Here is a 21592-nt window from a genome sequence, read left to right on the forward strand (position 1 = left end):
GTCATCCTCCCGTGAGCAGAGGACACGGAAAAATAGGAACAATCTAACCCAAGAATGAAAAGAGGAATGGATGGAGCTTTTTGACAGCTTGCCCCGTTAGCCATGTTTGCGGGTCACCTTGCGCTGCTGAGAGCGTGGCGGCGCCTGGCGCGGACCGCTCCCCGGGTGTGAGAGTGGTCAGGAGACGCTGAGGACTGGAAAGAGAGAGCTCCCTGGGGCAGGCGCTTGGCTGGGCCTGCGGGGGCTCCGTGGTCCCCGAGAAGACCCCGTGTGTGACCCGGGAGGCCCGTGGCTGACCTACTCTCCACCCTGAGGTGCTGGACTCACCTTCACCTGTGTCATCGCTCTGTGTTTAAACAGGGTGCTTGTCCCAGGCCTGCTGCTGGGTGTTTTCTGGGCCTGGTATGAGTGAAGCTGGCAAGCAGTAACTGGGTGCGAGCTTTGTCACGATTTTCTGTGTCCCCAGTGGCTCAGATAACTTTTGCAAAAAGAGCACTTGCCTGGTCCTGCCTAGAAGCTGGGAAGCAGAGCGGGTGTCTGCCTGGAAGTGCGCAGAGGCTCAGAGCAGGTGCGGGGGCTCCAGGGATCTGGCCAGAAGGAAAGTCTCCCCACAGAGGTCGCTTGGACTTCTGCACAGCGGCCACCAGCCTCCTTGAGGTGCTGCGTGTGTTACCGGTGCAGTCGTCACCCCACACTGTAACGATCGTCGGGAAACCCGAGCTGTGAAGTCCCTGATTTTAGAGGGTGTGGATGTGTGCGCGAGCAGACTCTCGCTCAGGCAAGGTTGCTCCTGCGGAGAATGGGCCTCCTGCTTTGTCTGGCCGTGGGTTATGACTTGCTTTAGGGCCCTGTCTCCATTGGGTGAGTCTGTGGCCTTCACCTCACTTGCAGAGAGAGAAGCACCAGACCCAAGAAAGACCAGGATCCTGGGTTGGTTGCAAGACCACAAAGAGCCCCTGACCCGGCTAGTACATCCCCACCACCCTGTGACTGGACGACCAGCTCGTGATTGCTCCAAGTCACACAGTCTCACCCCGCCTTCTGTTGCCAAACTCAGATTCCAGGAGGCGAGGTGGCCACAGAAAGCTGGAGCCCAGTCCGGGTGCTGCCCTGGCCCCCAGCACTCCATCTGGGGCATTTTGCGTCTTAGAGGGTAATCGTGAAAAGACCCGAACACTGTGGGTTCACGGTTGACGGAAACACAGCCCCACCTTTCCTACGGTGCGCCCCATCTGAAAAACCGGTGTCAGAGCGCGAAGCCACCGCCGGAGGCTGTGCAGGCACCTGTGACGAGTTTCCATTTGACTCACATCTGTCAAGAAGGTGACACGACGTACCATAGCCCCAGGCCTCTGTGATCGCTGAGCTGACACAGCTCCTCATGTGGGCAGAAGCATATGCTTCCCATTAAGAAAATCGCTACTTTTGAACAGGCTCCGAATAGACTTTTTTGCTTTTGCTGAAATTAAGACAATAATAATAAAACAACCCACCCGACACCCCAAATTTCTTAAAAAAGGAAAAAAACATTTGATGTCAACCCAGAAATCCAGCGTGGTATCGGAACCCGGCAGAGCCACGGGGACAGAAGGATGGCTGAGGCCGCCGTCCTCCATCCTCCTGGAGCCGTGACACCGGATCGTCGTCCCCGCCCCCACGCCCGAGCGTGACAAAGCTTCAGTAGAAGGGGCCTCCAACACGAGCCAACAGGGCCGGATTTGCCTGCAAATCTGCCACAGCCCCCATGGGATCACTGGAGAAACCCCCCAGGTGGCTGCAGCATCGAGCGGTCATGTTGAGTGAAGCCTCGTTTAGAGCACTCGAGCCCTGAAGGAGTCCTTGATAAATGGAAGGGAGACTTATTATCGGTGCTCAGCCCAGACAGAGCAGAGGGTGGGAGTTTGAGAGCTCTGCTCCCCGCCTGCACTGGCCGAGGCCAGCGGGGCACAGGCCGGCTGAGACTTGGGCTGCAGACCCACCCCTCTCTCGGGTCCCTGGGGTTGGGAGCGTGATGGGGATGGGGCAGACGGTCGCTGCCTGAATCATCGGTACCGAGGCACAGCGTTTGTGGACGGGCACGTGTGTGACAATAGTTACTGCGTCTAGTAGCCAGATGGTCTAAACAACTCGTCAGTGGTACGGTATGTAAATATTTTCCGTCATTATCATGGTGCTGCCGTGTTCACGTTAACAAGGATGAAGAATTACTCAGGAGCTTGCTGCAGTCAAGAGCCAGTTGGGCCACAGGCAAGGATAGCTTTGGGGGCGAGCTTGACCTCCTCTTGCTGCCTCCTGCCCAGACACCGGATCCTTCACATGGAGACCCCAGGGAGCATTCCCTTAGGGCTCTTAGCAAGGACAGAGTTTGTTTCTCATCTTGAACCAGTATGTTTTTCACCGTTGGTGAAAGCTCTGTGACCCAGAATATTTCCCTTTTTGCTTTGCCTACCAGGAAGCACACAGCTAAGATGATGATGATGATGATTGTAACTCATTTGCTTGTGGATTGTCCTTGGGAGTCTCAGGATAGCTTTTCTCGTCCATTTTGGTTTCTTTCGTTCTTTACTCATCTAGTGTTTTGGGGGAGGTAAACCTGCATAGTAAGGTTTTGAGAAGCAGGTAGTATGAGTGGAGCTCACATACATGCAGGAGCTCTCATCACGTGCTTAGCCTGTGATTGGCGGGTGCAGAACTGGGCTGTACCTGATCTCCCTGAACTGTTAACTACACTGGTGATGCCTAGGCCTGATTCTCCTGTGCATCCTTCACACATCTGATGCGCAGTAACGGTTTGGTGAATGTATCAGTTAGGATAGGTTTGCTGGCTGCTATAACAAACCGTTGTTACAGTCTCAGTGGCTTATCCCAACAAAGGCTGTTCTCACTCTTGCAGTTGAATTGGATGGGCTGGGGGTGGCCTCTGTGTGGTGATTCAGGGATCCCACATCCTTTCCTGTGGTATTTCTGTTATCCCCTGGGGCTCCCTTGGGGTCCTCCACTGGACCTGGGCAGTCAGCTGCCTGGTGAACGAAGAGAGAGAGGGCATTGAGGATCACGTGGGCATTTTAGGGGCCAGGCCTGGAAGGGGTGTACGTGCCGCTGCTCCCAGAACTCCTCACGCATCTTGAACCTGGGGGTTACCTGGCCAGATGTAATTTAGGAAGAGGAAACTGGACCAAGCCGGAGTGGCATGGCGAGTGTTGTGGAACGAACAAACGTGTGAAGGGCACGGAGGTGAGGGCGGGGATCCTCAGGGGGCAGAGGTGAGGAGACTGTGTGCCTACCTTGTAAATCTAGGTGCCACAGTCGTTTGGCCTTTGTTCAGTGCTTTGGATTCTGTTTCCGTGTTCCCTTCTGCCCAGACTAGGAGGTCGCAGAATGTTGGAGCTGAGCGGAGAGGCCCTTTAGAGGCCAGCCTCCTCACTGTGCACATGGAGGAGTGGGTCCCGGAGAAGGGAACTGGTCCACCTGGAGTCAGCCAGTGAGAATGCTGGTCTCAGCACCACATCTGGGGGCATTCCCTGGGACTCCCAGGGAGCATCTCTGCTCACAGCATACTGGACAGTACGGCTGAGCCAGCCAGCAGAAGGTCCGGCTTCTGCGACGGATCACTGGAGAAACCCCCGGCCTCCACAGCAGCTGTTTGATTTCAGCATGTGTTCCGTTGGGGCTTGGGGAGTGGAAAAGGAGTCTCTCCCTGACACTTATTTCGGCACTGCCTTGTCTTCGTGACTCACCTGTGAGAGCACCAAAGAGCTTCATTGGTCCCACATTAGAAATAGAAATCTCCCCCAAAGCCATTAGAGCGCCCGACCACCGTGTTCATCATTCATCGCTGCAGCGAAGTACTCCCAAACTTAGTGGCTTAAAACATCAACCGTTTTATTTATTTGCTCACAGCATGGCAGTTGGGGCAGGGCTTGGTGGGGACACCTCATCTCTGCTCCACTGGTGTCAGCTGGGACAGCTTGACTGGGGGTGGAGGATCCCTCTCCAAGATGGCCTCACTCCCGGGGCTGGCACTCGCCTCTGTCTGCTGGGGCTCTTGGCTGGGACACTGGTTCTCTGCACATCACTTCTCCAGGCACCGTAGTAAAATACGCGTAACATAAAATTTCCCACTTTAGCCGTGTTTCAGTGTCCAGTTCAGTGGCATTAGGTATCTTCACACTGTTGTGCCACCGTTTCCATCATCCATGCCCATACCCAGATTCTTTTCTTCTTCCCATACTGAGACTCTGTCCCTGTTCAACGACAAGTTCCCCCTTCCCCTCCCCCAGCCCCTGGCACCCACCCTCCTACTTCCTGTCCCTGTGAACGTGACTCCTCTGGACATCTCAGATAGGTGGAACCATGCAGTATTTGTTGGCCGGTGACCAGCTTATTTCATTCAGCACAGTGGCCTCCAGGTTCATCCAGAATGGCTTTCCTTTTGAAGACTGAGTAATAGTTCATTGTATGGAGAGACCACACATTTTGCTGATCCATTCGTTCGTGGATGGACACCTGGGTTGTGTCCACCCTTTTCTATTGTGGATGGTGCTGCCGTGAACATAGGTCTGTGAATATCTGTTTGCGTCTCTGCCTTCAGTTCTTAGCCAGGCATTCCTGAAGGCCTGGGTCTGAACCTGGTGCAGAGTTACTTCCAGCACGTTCTGTTGGACCCCAAAACAGGTCTTGGGGTCAGACTAGATTCTAAGGACCGGGACTCCACAAGGCTGTAGCTCATTGGGTCCTCCACAGAAACCATCTGCCACGACCCCTCTGGGGAAAGATCTTTGCAGGAGAGGCAGGTGGACCCGCTCGCACACACCCCATCCAAGGCCCGATTCCCCTCTTGGATGCCTCTGAATGCCCAGATGCCTGTGGCCCCGGCTTCCAGAGGCGAGTTTCCGTCGTCGGCAAAGCTCAAGCCAGAGCCCTGCTGTCCCCTCCCTTGGGGGGGCTGCAGCGCTCGCTGTCTGTTTTGTATCGCTAATGGCTGTGCCTCTTATTATATAATCTGTTATTCTGTGCCGCACCAGGCCCTGGTTACTTGTCAAAAGTTTCTAGAAGCCAGCTGTATCAGCTCCAGGCAACTGGGGGTGCTGCCTGTCCCTCATAGTATTAGTCACTCTGTACTTAGCTAAATTTAACTTTTTATCATCCAAATGATATTTTTGTGGGCTTGGAATTTTACATAATGCTACCAACTGCTGCAGGCTAAGAATTTCTCCTTTGTGTTGTGAGTGTGCATGTGTGTGCGCGCGTGTGTGTGTGCGCGTGCTGGTTTTCTCCCCCATGAACTTTTGCACGCCCAAGGAAACATTCTTCAGTTTCCCTTCCCTGTTCTGCCTTCCCAGGCCCTGGGTTTCTTCTCAGGCTCTGCTTTGCCTTTTGCCAGCTGGGAGGAAGATTGCTCCTAACAGCTTTCTGATGGCCCTGCTAATGCTTCCTTCCTTACTCGAGGGCTCTCCACTTTGAAGGTCTCTGAGGGTTTCCCTGCTGATTCCGACAGTCTGGGATTCAGAGAAGGAAGCTCAGCTGCAGAGTAGAGAGTGTCTGTTGAGAAAGCAGAGAGAAGGGTCCGGAAGGGAGGGTGGGGGTGGGGGCGGTGGTGGTGGAAAGGGACAAGAAGTAAGAAATCCAGTGACTTGTCCAAGGTGTGGGGTCCAAGATGCAGGCGATTCCTTTGTGCCTGTGGGAGAGACTCACCTGTTCGGTCACCACTGGGAGAAGTCAGGGCTGCGGGGGGTGGGGGTGGGGGGTGTGTGGAGCTGGGAGATCTGGCATCTCCTTGGGGAAGGGCTCCGGAGCTCTGACTTCCCTGAGCACCCGCCACTCAGAAATGGTAGCATGCTGGGCCCTTACCCAGGGGTCTTGTGCGGTCCACACGTAACTGTGCAAGCCTCCATTTTCCAGATGGGAAAACTGAGGATCGGATCAGAGGGTGAGCACTTTGCTGTGTGCCAGGCATGGCACCTACACTCGCATCCTGTAGCTCACCGGCTCTTGGCAGAGGTCTGTGAAGTAGGGGCCCGTGTCAGGGCTCTCTTACAGACAAGGAAGCTGAGTCCCAGGGAGATTAAGCACACTGCTTAAGTTGCTTGAGGCGAGGCCACAGCTGAGAGGCCACCCCAGACCTGCCCTCAGACCAGCCAGCCGTGTCACCTCTTCATTGCTCAGCGGCCTCAGATGGGACTCGCACTGGGCCCTGGGCTCTTCCCAAAGCCTGTGAGGCTGACTCCAGCCTCACCTGGTCTCCAGGTTTCCTGTAAGCAATCTTTAAGTACGGGTGTGTGTGTGTGTGTACACGTACAGGCTGCTTCTGGGAGAATCTACCTGGACCGGGATTGGCTTCTTGAGCAGGGGAACCCTGTTCTGGGAAACAGGGACAAGGCTGAAACTCAGGCTCACCTCGCACCCTTTTTATGTTTTCAAAAATATAGATGTAATGCTTGTTTTAAATTATTTCATCAACAAGTTAGGAACTCCTGGGTAGAGACCCCAAAGAATTAAACACACCTGCGCACAAAAGCTTGCATGTGCTCGCTCACGGCAGCAGTTCTAGTCACAGTAGCCCCAAACGCGGTGTGTTCATACAGAGGAATATTATTCGGCCACAAAAAGGAATGAGGCGCTGACACCCACTACTACACGGATGAACCCTGCAAACGTGATGCCAAGCGAGAGAAGCCAGACGCACAAGGCCACGTAGGACGCGCCCGCTTCTATGAAACGCCCAGAACGGGCAAATCCGTAGAGACAGAAGAAGGGCGGCATTTACCGGGGACTGGGGGAGGGGGAACGGAGAGTGACCGGTGGTAACGGGTGTGGGTCTCTCTTTGGGGTCGAAGGAAACGTTCTGGAAGTGGGTAGCGCTCAGGGCCGCGCAGCTTTGTGAATGTGCTCAATGCCGCCGAATCGTGCGCTTCGGGAGGGTGAATGTATGGCATGCAAATTATATCTCAGTAAAACAAAAAATCAGAAGCCGTGTCTCAGGGTGGAGTCAGACGCCCCAGCGTGTGCCAGCGACCTGTGCGGCGTGCCGCGGCCCCACTGCCATTTGCATCTGTCCGCGTCTGCACGTTTTTCGCCGCCTGCTTCACGGTCTCCATGTCAACGGGGGATGGAAACCACAGTGTTTAACTTCAGTTCTACCACCCACTCGTTTGGAACTTATGCTTTCAGCCAGGGCCAGCCTGAGACACGCAGACGTCTGGGCAAGCTCGTAATTTGGCACCCCAGCAAACCGGTATTCTTTAAGTGTTTGTTTGACATTTATTTAGTGGGATGAGGAGAGGCTGATAGCCTATTAATAGAAGTTGGGTAGAGAAACAGATTCACTTACTAATTCACGTCCACTGACCAAAATCAGGCAGGGATCTGAAAAATTTTCAGGAAAGCGGTTCTGACTCCTCCAAAAGGTGGGTTTTATTATTTTTTTTTTTCCCTTGCCGTTTTTCAAATTACTCAGGAGGTATATTGAAGATTTAAATCTTGTTTTTTACCTTTATTTATTTATTTTGAGAGAGACAGAGAGCAAGTGGACGAGGGGCAGAGGGAAGAAGAGAGAGAGAGAGAGAGGGAGAGAGAGAGAGGGAGGGAGAATCCCTAGTGGGCTCTGCACTGTCAGCTCAGAGCCTGACACGGGGCTTGAACCCACAAACAGTGAGATCATGACCTGAGCTGAAATCAAGAGTCGGATGCTTAACCCACTGAGCCACCCAGGTGCTCCCTGAAGATTTAGATTTGCTCTGTGAAGGAGAAGATCTAGTCTGTAAGGTGATGAGTGTAGTTGATTATACTGTATCGTATGATTGAAGTTTGCTAAGAGGATAGAATGTTCTCCCCACACCCGCCCCCAAAAAGGGTTGCTGTGGGAGGGGATGGATGTGTGAATTAACTCCATGGGGAGGAATCCTCTGCAGTATGTCAAACATCACCTCGTACACTTAAAAAAATTTTTTTAATGTTTATTTATTGAGAGAGAGAGAAAGAGCGACAGAGACAGCATAAGCAGGGGAGGAGCAGAGAGAGAGGGAGACACAGAATCGGAAGCAGGCTCCAGGCTCTGAGCTGTCAGCACAGAGCCTGAGGCGGGGCTCGAACCCACGAACCGTGAGATCATGACCTGAGCTGAAGTCAGACGTTTAACCGACTGAGCCACCCAGGCGCCCATCCTCGTTCACTTTAAATATATCACCGTTTTGTCAGTTGTATCTCAGTAAACCCGGGGAGAAAAACTTCAAAGGCACAGAACGTTTTCTTTTTCTTCCTGATAATCAGCAACTCACCACCAGCATATTAATGGGTTCCGGAACCCCGCCTCCCTGGGACCACAGCCACAGGTGTGCACGGACCATGCACGCGACAGCTCTCAGCCACGAGGCTTGTGTTTTACTTTGACTTCTCATCTTCCCAAAGGGAGTGGGCTGATTTGCTTTTTGCCTTTTGTGCGAGGGGTCATGGGAGGAGACCTGAGTCACCTAGCAGCATCTTCTATTTAATCCCCGTGATGTTTTCCTGCCTCCCGCCACCCACCCCTAGAGGTTCCCCCAAGGAGCTGACCGGCTCCTTAGGCTGATGCCGCATTCACTTTTTGGACTTCAAATGCTTTCTCTTTTTTTGAGTCAGAAAAATGATCTCCCCGCGGTGCACCTCTCTGTAAGGAGCCTGTGCTTCTCTCTCGCAGCCCCTGCCGGTCTCATTCTGCCGGCTGTGAGTCACAGCTGACCTTCTCACCCACAAGAGGCGTCACGGTGGTGTGGAGGGGGGCCAGCCTCCAAAATCTGGCTTGCCATTGACTGTTGTGTTGCTATGGCAAACTTCTGCCTCTCAGTGGGCTTCCTTACCTCTGAGGCTCACGGCTGACCTCACACGGGGTGAGTTCGGAGGTTTTGTGATGGCCGCTAAGAAACAGAACGGAGAGACCACATGGAGGCAGGGCGTGTGTGCGGTGAGCTGTGGAATTTGGTGCAATGGAGAGGAGAGAAGCTGGAGGGCCTGGAACCTGGGAACCCTGGGATGTGTTGTTCGTTCGGGATCCGGCGTGCATATGGGGGTGTATGTGCGGCCATGGACAGGAGCGGCAGGTGCAGGGCCAAGATGGAGGCTCACCCCTGCAGGCCCAGCCCAAAGAGGACTTTTCAGAGTTGGCCGAGCCTCCTCCGGGAGTGTGGGCCCGCACCGCTTCGGGTGGGCGTGTGAAAAGCTGGTCTCCGCTGCTTGCAGCCACACCTCCCACTGCTGTGCTGTCCCCAGTTAGATTCTCTCCCTCCTCTGAACTCTTACTGCCCGTGCCCTCATTCGGCAGTTTATCGCTTCTGCTGTCCCGAGCCACCACAAAATGCCCCTTACTTTACCTTTACCTTTGCCGAGGATACTAGCTCCTTGCGGGCACAGGCTGGTGGCCCCAGAGCCGCCAGCGCCTGGCCTCAGCCCTTGGCGTGAGGTTATTCCGGACCTGGGGGGATTGGTTCCTGAAGAACCATGGCTTCTACGGCCCACGCGGGGGGTGGGGTGGGGAGGCTGCCTTCCAGTCATGGTCAGGGGAAGGCCTCCCGGCCGCTGCCCACTTCCTGGGCTCAGTATGGGGTCTGGCAGGCGTGTCAGACAAACAAGGATATGTTGAGGTGGAGCTGCAGGTGTGGGGCCACGGCGGGAGCCCCGGGTTGGGTGGCGGCTTTAGCAGTGCCTGTGGATTTTCTGACGTCTCGTAGTCTGATTGTACCCGGGACTCCCCCGAAATCCATTTCTCCACCTTTTCCGTTTTGTTGTCAGTGCTCATCTCTGGCCTTTGGATATCTGGCAGAGGTGGGTCTCCAGTTACACACCGCCCAACTGCAGGGACTTGACGGGAAGGAGAGGATTATCTGCATCACCCCATGACGCTGCTCGTGACCCCGCCCCGGGCACCAGGATGCTCGAGGCTGGTGGCCAAGAAGCCCAGGCTGCCGTTCCCCCCTTTCTTCCACTTGCCTCCCCTCTGCAGCCTGGGGTCCTGCAGTCCCAAAATTTGATAGGTGAGGAATCTCAGGTTTGATGCCGAGAGCTCTGAGCTGGGCTTCTGAGATAAGAAAGCTCGAGTGTGTGCAGGGGGGTGTGGGGTTCTGATTGTCTCCCTAAGCAGAGGGAGCTCTGGGCAGTGCTGGGTGCATCAGCCTCCGTGACTGAAAGGACTGGGCCCCTTTGTCGAGAGAAGACTCCTTCAGCCCAGCGTCCCCTGTCCTGTCCCCTAGGCACAGCTAAATTTCTGGTCTTTGGCGTTGCTCAGGATGAGGCCAGGCCCTGTGGGTTTCCTGGTGAGTTTCCCAGGCGCCTCACCTCCTCCCCGACTGGGCTTCTCCCTGCAGGATGCTGACTCGTGCTTCCTGGTCCCCGACACCCTTCCGTGTGCCTAGTGAATCGTCCCTCCTCCTGCAGCAGGACGTCGAGGGAGCCTTCTGACGCAGACCCACAGGTAAGGACCGCCCACTGGCTTTGGAGTTTGGGGGAGCTGGGGCTCGCTTGCTATTTCCTCTTTCTTAAACATCTGACTTTATCTGATTAATGGGGTAGATTGTATTAATCGATCCTGCTTCTTGCAAATATTGATTGCTCACTAAGTAGGTAGGACTGATGTTCTGTCTGTGGTTCCTCTAGTTGCCAGATATGATACAACCCCCCTCTGGTGGCCCTTGTGACTCTCCACTGTACAGGGCACCCTGAGGGACTTCTCTTCTCTTCTCTTGGACCCCCCTGGCCCAGCCTGGGCTCCCCACCCCCAGGAAATACGGCGGGACAGGAGTTTCAGGATTCCTCGGCCTTGGCAGAGGGCAGGGGCTGGGCACTGCCTCTCGGCGTTTCCCATAAGCTGTGATTGGCGACATGGGAAAAACCTTGTGTGTGTTTTCACGTAGACATTTGCCTAGATGAGAAACCGAGCAGGGGCTGTGGCGTGTCTGAGGTCCTCTCTGGAGTCAGCGGTAGCCCCAGGACTAGGGGTGGAGTCTCCCTGTGCTTAGTTCTTTCTCTCCTTCTGCCCTGGATCCTCCTGGGCTTCTTGTCCATCCAATTCCATTTCCTGTCCCCGGGTCTCTGGCACAGGCCTCTGTCCGTCCCCTTTTTGTCCTGCCAAGGCCTTCGGTGGGTAGAGCAGGTAAAGTGGTGTTGCCTTTTCTTGTTCTAAACTCCAACAAACACTTCTCGCTGGACACTATTCAGCCAAACACGCTGTGAACACACTGGCCCTGCTAAGCACACAGGGTCCATTATGACCCCGTTTTCCACGAGGAAGCTGAGGCTCAGAGATGGCAAGTGTCTGGCTCAAGGTCACCTAGCAAGTCAGTGGTGGGCTTGGGATTGGACCCCAAGTCTAGACCCTGAAGCACATGACATGGTTTTCCAAATACGGCATGACTTCCCCAAAAGATGGGGTTCAGACTGTGCCCTTCCTTGCGGTCTGGCTCCACGTCAGTCCCTTGCCTCCCCTGGGCCTCTGCTCCTTGCGGCGGAACAGGGCAGGGCAGACAAGGCCTCAGCTGTGTCCCCCTCACTCCTGGGTTTCCATGTTGGCACCGCAGGCTGTTTTCTCGGTAACTGCTCATTCTTTCCAGTTGCTGTAAAAAGTCCTCCAAGTGCTAAGAAGGGAGAGTGCTCTGTTGTATTTTTGTTTTGTTGTCTTGTGTTAATTCACTGTGTGAGAGTCTTGGAATCTCAGCTGCCAGGGTGGGTTTGGGGGAGGGCTGGCAGGGGAACGCAGGCCTGACCCTGAGCCTCCCCGAGGTCGCTCATCATCCTGCTGTGTCCTGCTGGCCTGCGGGACCCTGGCGAGCCCTTCTCTGCCTGTGAGGCCTGAGCTCTGACGACAGCTTCTTTGCTTCCTGTTTCCTTTTCTACCAGAAGGCAGGTCTTTTTCCTTCCTTACAACTGCATTCCCCACGTACGTGGTTTTAGAGATGGTGGCCTTGTGGCCACCTGATCTGGGAGGGGAGACCCACTTAACCCCAAGAGTTCTCAAGGATTCCTGTGCTTCACTCGTTTATCCCGTGAATAGTCATTGCGTCCTTCATCCACATAGACCAGGTGCTGTTCTAGGTATTGGGCGCACAGCCGTGAACAGAGAGATGGGAGTCCTGCCCGCGTGGAGTTAGGCTCTTGTGCTTCAGGAACACTCCCTGCCCTACGGTCTCACCTCTGCTCTTTGCACAGGGGAAGATCATGGTTGCCCCTACCCACCTCTGAACTCCCCCTGGGAGTTTGTGGCCCTGACAGGCGTCAGGACCCCTGGGCCCTGGCTGGCAGGAGTGTGTGTGGGGGGGGGTGATGGGTATCGGCAGGCAGCCCTTCCCCAGTGGCTGAGAATGTGAAATCCCCTCCTCATCCCCACAGTGGGGTGAGGAAGGAAAGGGCTTAAGGAACAGGGTCTATTTTTAGAGGAGCTCTTGCTCCAAAGGAACAGGAGCCCTTCCTTCCAGAAGGTGGGGGTGGGGTGGGTGCAGGGCAGGGGGCTGCTGGAGTTGTTTTCTCCGCTCAGCCTGCCTGTGTTCTTCATCTGCTTGACTTGGATGCAGGGCCGTCCGCAGAGAGGGTTTGCCTGAAAGAGGCAGGGGGAGGGGGGTGTCCCAGCTGGGGGACAGCATCTGCCCTCAGGCACCCACCCAACCCGGGGCAAAGCTGAAGACGTTTGCCATGAGCTGAGCCCGTGGGCAGAGCTTCTAGCATTTGACCTTAACCTCCTCGGGTGGGGGCCTGGGGTGGGGGAGGGTCCGCAGGCACAGGTTCAGGGTCCTCACTTCCTTCCTGACTCCCCACACTCGCAGGGAGGGGCGCTTCCTGCCATTGTCTCTGTGAGGCCTCAGCAAGGTCACTGTCTCCTGAGGAGGAAGAGAGCGGATGTCACCAGCAGGACCTCAGCCCACAGCAGCACTGACACACATGTTGTGTCCCTGCCACCCGTGCTGGCCTCCCAGCCTCCCTGTAGCCCAGGACACAGACCGCAGGCAGGGTAGGGGCTCTTCTCCTTCACCTGCAGAAGCTTAACCCTGCCCGGAGCCACCCTAGCGGCTGTCCCCTCAGGGTTGAGGTCGGTGACGATCCGTGGCTGCAGCCAGCTCACCTGGGCACAGAGAGGCAGGAGCTCGAGGTCAGGAGGCAGGGCCGTGGGACGCCGTGTTGTGTCCTAGAGCAAGGATGCTTCCCGCTTCCCGTGTTCCTTTGCTGTCCCCCCACAGTGCTTGGGAGAGAACTGGGTGAGATCTGAGTCCCCCTCCTGTCCCCTCCTGACTTCCCTCCGCCATATTTCTTTTTCTTTTGTGGTCCCTTGACACGCAGCCAGCCCTGCCCGGGACCTGGGCCGGAACGTGGAGGGGCTTTCAGCAGAGAGATCGCAGGAGCCTCCCTGCCCACCTACGGCCTCTCTGCTCTTCCTCAGCTCAGGGGCCTCTGGGAAGCCATTCCCTGGCTTTGCCCGCTGACTAGGTGGTGCGCGTCTTCCCGAGAGCATACTTTGTTTTCATCCAGGTGGCAGAAATGCGTTCCTCCGGCTGCGTATCGGGTCCCTGCTGCTGGTCACCTGGGGAGGTTTGCACAGGGGCACCGTGGCTCTCAGAGAGCCAGGCTGCAGTGCACTCGGCTCTCACACTCCAGGGTCGGCAGAGCCAGGGTGAGAAGCCGGCTCAGCCTCCCTCAGGCCGCGTGAGGCCAGGCTGTGGCCCTGTCTCAGCCTCCGTGCTCCCGGCCGGGGCTCCCCCGGAGTTCTGCCCGCGGGCTCTCGGCACTGGCGGCACCCCCCTTCTGGCTGCCTTCTGTTCCCTCTTTCCCCATCTCTGACTTCACTCGGTTTTGAGGATGGGCCCACTGCTTGAGTTTCTTGCTCTTCCCCACGTGGTCGTGCACTGACAGACGCCATGTTTATAAGGAGGCATCTGGGAGCACTTGCGTATGAACTGACCCTCAGACCCACCGGGACCAGGTCCAGTCAGTGTTCTCTGGGTCATTTCCGTGCTTTGTTCCTCCCCACGTTTCCTGAGCCGCAGACCTGCCTGGAACAATCACTTTGATTCCTGGAGACAGTGTCCAGAGCTTGGGATTCTCAGAGGGACTCCTGAGATGATGCCATTCAAGCTGGAGGTTGTGTGGCCCCAGACTGTTCATTTTAACAGCACGATGGAACCTGCAGATGATCAAAATGTATTCATCCAATGCATTGTAGTCATATGTTCATTCAGTATTTAGTGAGTACCCACGATTCTGAGAGCTGGGTATAAAGGAATAATAAAACATTTAAAATGCTGGCCCTCCTGGGCTTATAGTCTAGTGTGGGTATACATACAGTAAACAAATAACGCAGTAAACTATGTAAGACTGACAGATGGGGATCGATGCTAAATTAATGCTAAATGAATGACAAGGCTTCTCAGGACAGTTAAGCAAAGGCCTGAAGGCGGCGAAGGAGAAAAAGCCAAGAGGTTATCTGGAGGAGGAGCATCCAGGCAGAGGAGACAGCCTGTCCAAAGGCCCTGAGGCAGGAGCTTGTCCGGGATGTTCTTGAAACTGGAGAGAAGGAGGGAGGGGAAGGGGCTGGAGAAGAAATGAAAGCCCACATGCAGCAGGTCTTTGGAGGTCTTATTGAGACTTTGACTTTGAGCTAGATATGGTGCTGCTGAGGAGTTTGTGCCCAGGAGGGCCAGGCTCCCACTGAGCTTTAAAAGGATGGTTTCTGGCTATTGCGCTGGGAATGGACTGGATGGGGTGGAGGGAGGAAGAGGGGAGGCCAACGGGGAGACTGTTACAAGGGCCCGAGGTGGCAGGCCCTGGACCAGAGGGGCTGCGATGGAGGTAGTGAGGGACTTGGGCTCCAGGCAGGTCTTAAAGGTAGGGCCTCAAGGAATCTCTGAGGGAACCAGGCAAGCCCTGTGGTGTGGACTTTCAGAAAACAGGTTCTCACAGACTTGGAAGGACTCAGGAGGTCAGCTTTTTTTGCTTAACCTCTGGGGAAACTGAGGACCGGTGAAGGAAGTCACTGCCCAAAGTCACAATGCAAGCTGGTTAGTGGCAGAGCCAAGACTCAGGCTTCCAGCCCCAAGCCCAGTGTTTTTGTAGCTGAACTGATGGACAGCTCTGGGCGGGGGACGTGCAGGGGTTTGAGGGCTCAGGGAAGGACTGGCTGCGAACCCTGCTGCTGAGTGTGGGGTCCTGGCAGACTGCACCGGCGGGCAGGAATTCAGGGCTCTGAAAGCTGAGAGTTCTGGGTGCTCTGGGCCTTGAACAGCTCTCTCTGGGATGGTGTTTTGACTCGGTCGGACAGAGGTCTGAGTTGGTTGGCCATGTCTGAGCTCTGGGGCAGATCAGTTGGTGCTCCCGTGCATTTTATTAACACTTTATTGAGCTTCTTCCAAGTGCCAGGCCAGAGATAAGATGTGCTTGCTCTCGAGGAGCCAACAGTTCAGGGGAGACAGACAGGTGAACCCACATGCTCCTGGGACAGTGGCAAGCTGTCCACACTGGGGGGATTTCTATCCACGGTCAGGCCGGGCACTGAGCAGATTCTTCAATCTCCAGACACCCCAGAGAACACAAGCCAGAGGCCGTCGGTACACCAAGGGGGTCAGGCTAAATCCACAGTCCATCTCTTGTAACAGAGGGGGCAACGAGGGTCGGTGGGGGCTGGGATCTCAATGCCCTACAGCTGTGTCACCTAGAACAGGTTTCACTTAAACTGTGACGACCCAGTGGCACCCTGAACTTGATTATACTCCCTGGGAGGCAACCTTGAATTTCATCGCTGGGACTTCCTGTGTGCCTCTCTGTGAATAGGGCTGGTGACTTATTTTTAGCTTGCGAGCCTGCTCTAATGATGAACTCTAAGTCACTTGTGACCTTCGCGATGCAGAACAAGGCCTGTGAAGTTCCTGGCTCTGCACAGGGGGGTCTGGGCGTTGTCTTTAGACTCCCCAGCATGAAGGTAAAGACAGATTTTGCTTTGGCTCTCTTTGGTGAAGTTGAAACTATAGGCCAAAGGAGGGAAACCCAGTTTGATTTTTCTTTCGGCCTTTTAACTTGACCTGTCCCCATCACAATAAATGTACCATCGAGGAATGACAGCTTGGAAATTGCTTCCATTGATTGATTTTCAGCTGTCTCCAGAAACGGTTCTCATTGCCCAGTGCTCTGGTTAGTGCCCTGTGACCACGGGTAACAAGAGTGTGGTGCCTGGAAGTGGGAGATCCGGCCACGTGCTGAAGAGAGGCGTGAGCCCCAGTGGGCTGGGTGTCCAGCCAGTCTCTGTCCTTCTGTTGGCGTCATCCTCAGAGGCCAGAGGAGGTGCGAGGACAGCAAGGAAACCAGGCACAAGCTGTTGAGTCCCTTCCTTCCCTACTGTGGGCTGCCGCCTGTCTCTGGGCCTGTCTGCCCTGGGCTGACATGGCTTGACAGGGGATTTCATTCCTGCGGTGCTTCTCACGTGTAGACCCCTTGTCTAGGACAACTGAGTTGGGTGCTGTGCCCACAGATCGGTAGTGGGTTTCAGGATTCACGCCTCCCCTCTGGGCCCAGTCTCCCTGAGAAAAGGGGATTTGTCGGCTTGTTCTCATCGAGCAGCGTTCTGGGAGGTGGGTTCCCAGATGGGAGGCATGGCCTTAGGTTGGGCCGTCATTTATCTCACGTGTATTAAATACCTTCTGTGTGCCTGAGCTGTGCTATGTGCCAGAGGTAAAAATAAATCCAAGTTGTGCTTTGACGGGGGAGAACCATGCCTCTCCTCTTCCCTCTAGATGAACTTTGCCCTTCTAGGCCATGCACTTTGAGTACTAAAGCCATCAACTCGTGCTGTTTCCTGTGCCTTTCCCCCTTCTCCGTCTGGTAAACTCCTGTGCATCCTTCAAAGCCCAACCAAAATGCCCCCTTTTCAAGTTACAGATACTCTTGGGAAATATGGTGCACTCACTCCCTGGTGCTTTGCTGTGAATGAATTTATTAAGTGGAACCAAGTGGGCGAGGATGAGATAAGACGGCATCTCAGCAGGAGGGACATCTCTTACAGCATGAGTTGCCCCAGGGCCAGCCCATCCCATGACCCGTGCTGTACTCCTGCCACAAGGGGATATCTGAGGTCAGGGACGCGTTTTCTTCGACCACTAAAGCACCTCACAAAGATGGCCTAGGTTTGAAAGGACTGACGGGAGGAAAGAAAGCAAATGAGAAAGCCAGTGTAGAGCATCTCACATGGTGCCCGGCACTTAGTAGGTGCTTAATACACACAAGTTCCTTGCCTAACACAAACAAGCAGAGTTGACTATAGATCCCAGGGCTTACAGCTGCCTAGGGACCGGTGGCTGTGCCCCTAGTTGGCAGCGCTCTCTGATCCAGATCTGTGTGGGGCTCGGAGCACATGAGCGAATGGCTCCTTCTGTCTGTGAGGTCAGGAAAGGCTCCTGGGGCTGGGGACCCTTGGAGCTGTGGAGGCAGAGTGTGAAGGAGGGTGTTTAAGGATGCACCTGCCCCAGATGAGACGGCCTGAGTCCCCTCTTTTACACAAGAATGGCCCATGCTGTGCCAGCTCCTAAGCTCTGTGTATGACACAGGAAGCTGGGGACAGGCCTGGCTGGAGACGTGAACAGCCAGCGGAATGCCACAGTGTGGCCACCAAGCCTGCCCAGCCTGCCCCCGCCCTAGGCAGGAGGGACTCCCCCTGCTCTGTCTCCCCGAGCATGCTGGGCTTGTACGCTTCTGGTTTTGTACTGCTTGGTGATTTTTTAGCAAGCAGCTGGACCGAAATATAATTTATGGAGCACACAGTTCCCCCATTTAAAGTGTACACTTCAATGGTATTTCATGTATTCGCAGACTTACGCAACCATCAGAGGTTTTTGGAACATTGTTATCACTCCGAAAAGAAACCCGTACTCCTTTGCTGTCACTCCCCTTCCCCCACCCCCTGGCAGCCACTAATCTGCTTTCTGTCCCTATGGATTTGCCTGTTCGGGACATTTCGTGTAATGGGATCGTACACTGTTTGGCCTTGAGTGACCGGCTTCTTTCACTCAGCATCATCTTTCAGGATTTATCCGTGCTTCGCTTCTATTTTTGGCTGTTACAAATAACGCTGCTGTGAACATTCATGTACAAGCGTTTGTGTGGACTTCTGTTTCATTCCTCCTGAATACGTACTGGGGAGCGGAATTGCTGGGTCATATGCTAACTCAATCTTTAACATTTTGAGGAGCTGCAGGCTTTTCCAAAGCAGCTGTCCCATTTTACAGTGCACATTAAAAAAAACCTTTCTTAACGTTTATTTTTGAGAGAGAGAGAGAGAGAACGAGAACAAGTGGGGGAGGGGCAGAGAGGGAGACACAGAATCCAAGCAGGCTCCAGGCACTGAGCTGTCAGCACAGAGCCCGACGCGGGGCTCGAACTCCCCCACCTCGAGATCAAGACCTGAGCCGAAGTTGGACACTTAACTGACTGAGCCACCCAGGCCCCACCCCCACATTTAAAAAAATACTGACAGACATGGAGAGTTGGGCCAGAATGGGTGAGGGCTCCTACTGGGAAGGAGGGAGAGGGTAGGTCTCCCAGGGGCTAAAGATCCATACTGGGTGGAGGTGTCAGGGACCAGCCCAGAGGCCCTGTCAGAGAACGCCCCACCCAGGCCACAGATACAGCCACAAGGATGCTGAGTGAGTCTCCTCAATCCCATTTGCTCAAAGGCTCTGCTCCTGAGATCTGTGATGGGGCCCAGCCCTTCTTAGTCTGACTCCATCTCACCACCCTTGACCCTGCCCTCCTACCACTGCCATTCCCCAGTCAGACCATGCACTTTGAGTACTAAATCATTGGCTCATGATACTCCCTGTGCCTTTCCCCCTTCTCTCCTGGTGAACTCCTATGCATCCTTCAAAGCCCAACCAAAATGCCCCCTCTTCTATGAAATCTTCCCCATCAGGCTATCAGCTGGTGCCTTCTCTCTATTCCAGCTGCACTCTGTTCCTTCCTCTATTAATACATCAGGTGCTCAAATGAGTGCCTGTCCCCTATCCCAGAAGGTGACTTATTCCAGGATGCTGAAACTAAGGACCAGGAAAAGCCCACCGGTTCCCCTAAGGTGCCTGCTCTTCTTCCCTGCCCAGCCAGGCTGTCTCCGAACTGTCCTCCCTACCAGGAGGTGGAAAGTGGCTGGGTAAGCTGGAGACCGTGCACATACTTCCACTGTGAGCTGAGCGCCTGTGTCCAGGTGGGAGGGGGCGAGGCGGGAGGGCGTGTCCCTGCAACCTTGGTGCATGGGTGACCTGCTTTTTTGTGAGCGCGTGTCCGGGAACCTGCAGAGCCCTCCTGCCCGCTCCCTTTGAGTCTCCGTTCTGTCTCTGAGCTGATTAACACGCTGACGTCCATCAGGAGATCACGTCACTTTTGGTCTCCCTGTAGCCCCGCAGCTGAGATGTATTGTTCCGTACTCGTCCACCGCACCACTACAGAGGGCCGTGGCCGGCAGGGAAAGAGGGATTATGTTGTTCCCATCTGGCTTCAGCTGCCTTGCCGGCCCATCCAGCTGTTCCCTGTTACCCACTGCCAAGCAGCAGATGGGGAGGGTGAGGTCAGCCTGGGAGCTGGGGACCTGCCCATCATCTTCACGTGAATGTCTTCAAGGCTATTTCTGGCTTCACCATTATCCCAAAGGCTTCGGGGGATAAATATAGACACGGATTGAAAAGCCCCAGTGGCAGGCAAGCAGGCAGGCAGTACTGGAGAGTGTGCGGACGGGGTACTTGGCTATAAATAAGTCTGCTAGAACACCCCCCCAGCCATGCCGCCACCAGCCGTGTGTGGAAAGACAGATTTCCTTGCCGACTCCGTCCCAAAGCCCACGTGTGCCTGGGGGCCCCGGGGGGCAGAGGAGGGAGAGGGGAGGATGCAGGTGTGTCGGGACCTCGTGCAGATGGGCTGGTTGCTGGGAGTCGCTCCCCCGTAGCGCTCCTTAGAGTAGCTTGCAAAGGGGAATGGCCAGTGGCCCCCGCGGGAGTCCTAGGGACAGCTACGCGGAGGGACAGGATGTTGTGCTAAGAACCGTGGTCTGGTTCAGCTCCTCTCCTCAGCTCAGTCTCCCCACGGCCTGGCTCCTGTTGCAGGGCTGCCCGCAGACAAGGGCTGGGCCTTAGGTGGTTCTGGGACCCCAGGCGGCAACGTGGCTTTCTCAAGCCTCATGCCTGTCTCCTCTTCTGCTTCCTCCCTGCCTGGATCCACCCTCCTGACAAGAGCACAGCTTTGTTTATCTTCTGCTTCCCCTGTCCTCACCGCTCAGTCGAGGGAGTGACCCTTGTTTAGGCTGGCGTTGCAGGGGAGGGGTCCAGTCGCTCCCTGGACCTTTCCCTTCCTCTCTCTTGTCTTCCTTCCTGCCCATTTCCCCACTGCCTCCTCCTGGGCGGGAGCAGGTAGCTGGGGCTGGCGTAGAGTGAGGAACAGGACGCGTGCCCGAGAGCTACTTCTCATGGACGAGGAGAGTAGTCGGTAAGCTGGCTAGAATCCTGTGAGCTCCCCGTGAATAAAATATTGTTTCTGTGCAATCACCGAGCCAGGGAAGCGTCTTCCCGTGAGCCCGCTCGCCCCCTGTGGCCTTGGCCAACAAAGGCTGAGAGCTGCAGTGTGCGAGAAGAGCCGGTGCGGGGAAGAAGTCACACTTAGTAACACTGCCTGCATAGACCCTGCCCGCGTGCTTGCTGCCTGCACATGGGGAGTGGGCAGCTGCTGCGTGGGGGTGTGGCCAGGCCTGCAGAGGAGGAGAGGCTATGCCCCTGCCCCACGGTTATCCTAGAGATCCTAGAGCTGGTGGCTTTAACCCCGAGTGTGGGCAGGGAGCTGAGATGAACTGTCTGATGAACCCCCACTCTCAGGAGCTCATTGGACACTGGACGGGACAGGGTCTGCCCATGGTGGTGATGGTGCTACACGCCTGTGGGGATGGGGCAGGGAGCCCAGGGAGGAAGGTCTCGGGTGCTGGTACTTGCATTCACCCCATGCAATGCCAAGTTCACCCCACAGCTGAGGTGCGGTCGGCATAAGCGGGGAGGGCCTTCCCTGCAGAAGGAACAGCCTACGCAAAGGCATGGAGGCACGGTGGGTCCCACTATGAGTCTGGTTAGGGGGTGTGCTGGGAGGCCAGGCAGGGTGGAGGGAAGGAGCCAGGTGTGTGGGTGGTCGTGTGCTGCTTAAGGAGCGTGGATGTCCTCTTGAGAGCTGAGGGGAGCGTGGAGGGGCTTTTATCCCGGGAATGTCACGCTCTGATGTGGCTATCAGAAAAGGGCTTCATCTGGCTTCATGTGGATGACAGGTCGGAGGCGGGGGGAGGAGGGGGCAGGCTGATGGCAGCGTCCCGATATCTTGCTTTGTCGAGTGCATACCTGAAAGATTTTTTTTTGTTTTTAACTGAGCCTGTAAAACCGGGACGTACGCGTGTGGGTGCACGCCCGAGAAAGTGGGATTTCTCAAGATGGCAGTGCTGAGCTGTGGTCCGCAGACGCCCGGCGTGAAGCCACCGTCGGCTCCCCTTGTCACCAGAGGGGTGACTTTGTCCAGCAGCCTTGGCCCCCTGCCAGTGACCCGGGTCTGGAGCCAAGATAACTGACCCCCAAGGGTCTCA

At 55.4% G+C, this 21592-nt stretch overlaps 1 protein-coding gene across 12 annotated transcripts in view; it reads left to right on the forward strand.

Moving 5' to 3' along the window:
- PITPNM2 (phosphatidylinositol transfer protein membrane associated 2) overlaps positions 1-21592 on the forward strand; it is a 143403-nt gene that overhangs the window by 23511 nt on the left and 98300 nt on the right. For 10 of the 12 annotated variants that reach the window (XM_053206133.1, XM_053206135.1, XM_053206138.1 and 7 more), the window contains exon 2: positions 10335-10441. The gene's annotated coding sequence lies outside the window, so the exon portion shown is untranslated. Of the gene's footprint in view, positions 1-9711; positions 10005-10334; positions 10442-14735; positions 20464-21592 lie in introns of those variants that run through there. The other 2 variants (XM_053206134.1, XM_027043853.2) reach the window with 2 other exon arrangements.

The sequence above is a fragment of the Acinonyx jubatus genome, chromosome D3, assembly GCF_027475565.1.
Source record: "Acinonyx jubatus isolate Ajub_Pintada_27869175 chromosome D3, VMU_Ajub_asm_v1.0, whole genome shotgun sequence".
Lineage (NCBI taxonomy): Eukaryota > Metazoa > Chordata > Mammalia > Carnivora > Felidae > Acinonyx > Acinonyx jubatus.